Source organism: Alexandromys fortis, unplaced genomic scaffold (assembly GCF_014885135.2).
Source record: "Alexandromys fortis isolate MF-2015 unplaced genomic scaffold, M_Fortis_MF-2015_v1.1 scaffold_90, whole genome shotgun sequence".
In the NCBI taxonomy this organism is placed as follows: Eukaryota; Metazoa; Chordata; class Mammalia; order Rodentia; family Cricetidae; genus Alexandromys; species Alexandromys fortis.
In genome coordinates, this window is record NW_026067985.1 from 5,382,422 (window position 1) to 5,385,070 (window position 2,649).

General features: G+C 47.5%; 2 non-coding genes across 2 annotated transcripts; both read right to left on the bottom strand.

Annotated features, from left to right (window-relative positions):
* Nucleotides 1-1,583: 1,583 nt before the first annotated feature.
* LOC126511754 (U4 spliceosomal RNA) lies at nucleotides 1,584-1,724 on the bottom strand. Its single transcript, XR_007594775.1, has one exon. It is a non-coding gene; the product is annotated as a U4 spliceosomal RNA (small nuclear RNA).
* A 784-nt stretch (nucleotides 1,725-2,508) lies between these two features.
* On the bottom strand, nucleotides 2,509-2,649 carry LOC126511758 (U4 spliceosomal RNA). Its single transcript, XR_007594779.1, has one exon. It is a non-coding gene; the product is annotated as a U4 spliceosomal RNA (small nuclear RNA).

Below are 2,649 nucleotides of genomic sequence, written 5' to 3' on the forward strand. Positions count from 1 at the left end.
ACCGTGTCCTTTGGGACAACTGAAAACGGTGTGCGCTGAGGACGGTGGTGCGTAGTGAGACCGTGTCGAAGAGGGATCTCACCCTGTCCTTCATATCTACCCTCGCCCTCCTTGACTCATCTCACTAAAAACATTATTTATTTGATCACTGAGGGTTTTTTTTTTTTGCTTGTTTGTTTTTTGCCGCCCTCTTAAATTATGTACTCCTAATAAAATACTGTGGGTTCTGGGTATGTGCCTCCACTGCCCCGGCTTTTTTTTTTTTTTTTTTTTTTTTAAACCTGGCAGTGGTGGCATAGGCCTTTTAATTCCAGCACTGGGGAGGCAGAGGCAGGCGATCTCTGTGAGTTCCAGGATAGCCAAGGATAGTGAGGCTTGTGAATTTTTTTTTTTAAACTGATGGCAAATATTCAAATGAGGCTGCCACTCTGGTGTCTATGGAAGCCATTTGTGGTATAAGTAACCAGAACCAGTGCTTGTTTTATTTATTCATTAAGTTCTTTATTTCAGATTTAAAAAAATTAAGCATAAAATTATTATTTTTTTCTTTTTGGGTTTTTGAGACAGGGTTTCTCTGTAGCTTTGGAGCCTGTCCTGGAACTCGCCCTGTAGACCAGGCTGGCGAACTCACAGAGATTCACCTGGGATTAAAGGCATGGGTCACCACCGTCCGGCTCAAATTATTTCTTTGTGTGTGTGCATGTGGGCAGGTGCTGTTGTGTTAAATGCTTAAGTGGGGCTTAGAGGACAACTTTGGAAGTTATTACCTCCTGCCACCTTTATGGGAGCTGAGGACGGAACTCAGGCTATCTCTGACACAAAGTCCTCTTAGCACGCTTGCTAAATTACCCAGGCTGACTTTGAATTTGTGATCTTCCTGCCTTCAGGCTCCTGAGTAGCTAGGATTATAGGCATGTGCCATCATGCCATCATACCAGACCAGGACTGATATACTTGTGTAGCACAAGTTCTTTTTTTTTTTTTTTTTTTTTTATTTTTCGAGACAGGGTTTCTCTGTAGCTTTGGAGCCTGTCCTGGAACTAGCTCTTGTAGACCAGGCTGGCCTCGAACTCACAGAGATCCGCCTGCCTCTGCCTCCCGAGTGCTGGGATTAAAGGCGTGCGCCACCACTGCCCGGCTGTAGCACAAGTTCTTAATACTGGCTTGTCTTTTGTTTGTTACAGATCTCATGTAGCCCAGGCTAGTCTTCTAGTCTCGAACTTGATCCAAATTCCTGATCCCCCTGCATCTCCTCACGTGCTGGGATTCTCTCTCTCTCTCTCTCTCTCTCTCTCTCTCTCTCTCTCTCTCTCTCTCTCTCTCTCTCTCATACACACACACACACACACACACACACAGACATGCTGACCTATCTCTCTCTTACACACACACACACACACACACACAGACATGCTGACCTCTCTCTCACACACAAATACACACTCAATTGTGGGGATGGGTACCGAACCCTGGTCCTCAGAAAAACGTGCTTCCCCTCAGGGATTGAATAATGAGAAACGTGATAGCCCACAGAAAACGCCAATCGGATTTCAACTCCTTACTTTCAAACATAAAATGTTCAGTCTCCGTAGAGACTGTCAAAAATTGCCAATGCCGACTGTATTTCAAGTCGTCATGGCGGGGTATTGGGAAAAGTTTTCAATTAGCAATAATCGCGCCTCGGATAAACCTCATTGGCTACGATACTGCCACTGCGCAAAGCTGACGAAAGAGCGTGCTTGCTCAGCCTGCCAGGGCTGAAGATCCGCGTCACAGTCACGGTGAGCTCCTACCCACGCGCGACCGCCACGCGACAGGCCCAAGCCCAGCAGCTCCATCGCAGTCATCTGCGTGGACAGATTCTTGCCGTTGGGTCATCTCGCGTCCGGACGCTCGTGATTTGCAAACAGCGCAACCGTCGCTTGGGATGCTGGGGGACTCGTATGCAAATGAGACTAACGTCATCGCGACGGCCGGGGTGGAGACTCGACGGCGGCGGGAGAACGCGGGTAAGGAGAAATAGACCTCGAGGGGACGTGACTCACGTCGGTCACCCTAGCACTCGGGCGGCGAGAGGACTGCTGCGAGTCCTCCGCCATCAGGGATGCTTTTTGTCAACAAAACAGATTCCTGGCCTGGAGAGATGGCTCAGTGGTTAAGAGCACCGTCTGCTCTTCCAGAGGTCCTGAGTTCAACTCCCAGCAACCACATGGTGGCTCCAAACCATCTGTAATGAGATCTGGCGCCCTCCTCTGGCGTTTGGGTATACATGGAGGCAGAAAGTTGTATACATAATATATCTTTAAAAAAAAAAAAAACCTGAGATTCCTTTTAAATAAACGGCGGGCGATTGTAGGGAGGGAGGAAAAACGTCAAGTTAGCATTAGCAAAAGTAACAGAAAGGAAATAAGCCAAAGTTTAAACAGCAAAAGATCGAGAACGCGGGAAGCCACACGTATGGCCAGTAAAGCTAAAACCAATATGCTTTTTTCAGACCAAAATATCCAGTCTCCGTAGAGACTGTCAAAAATTGCCAATGCCGACTATATTGCAAGTCGTCACGGCGGGGTATTGGGAAAAGTTTTCAATTAGCAATAATCGCGCCTCGGATAAACCTCATTGGCTACGATACTGCCACTGCGCAAAGCT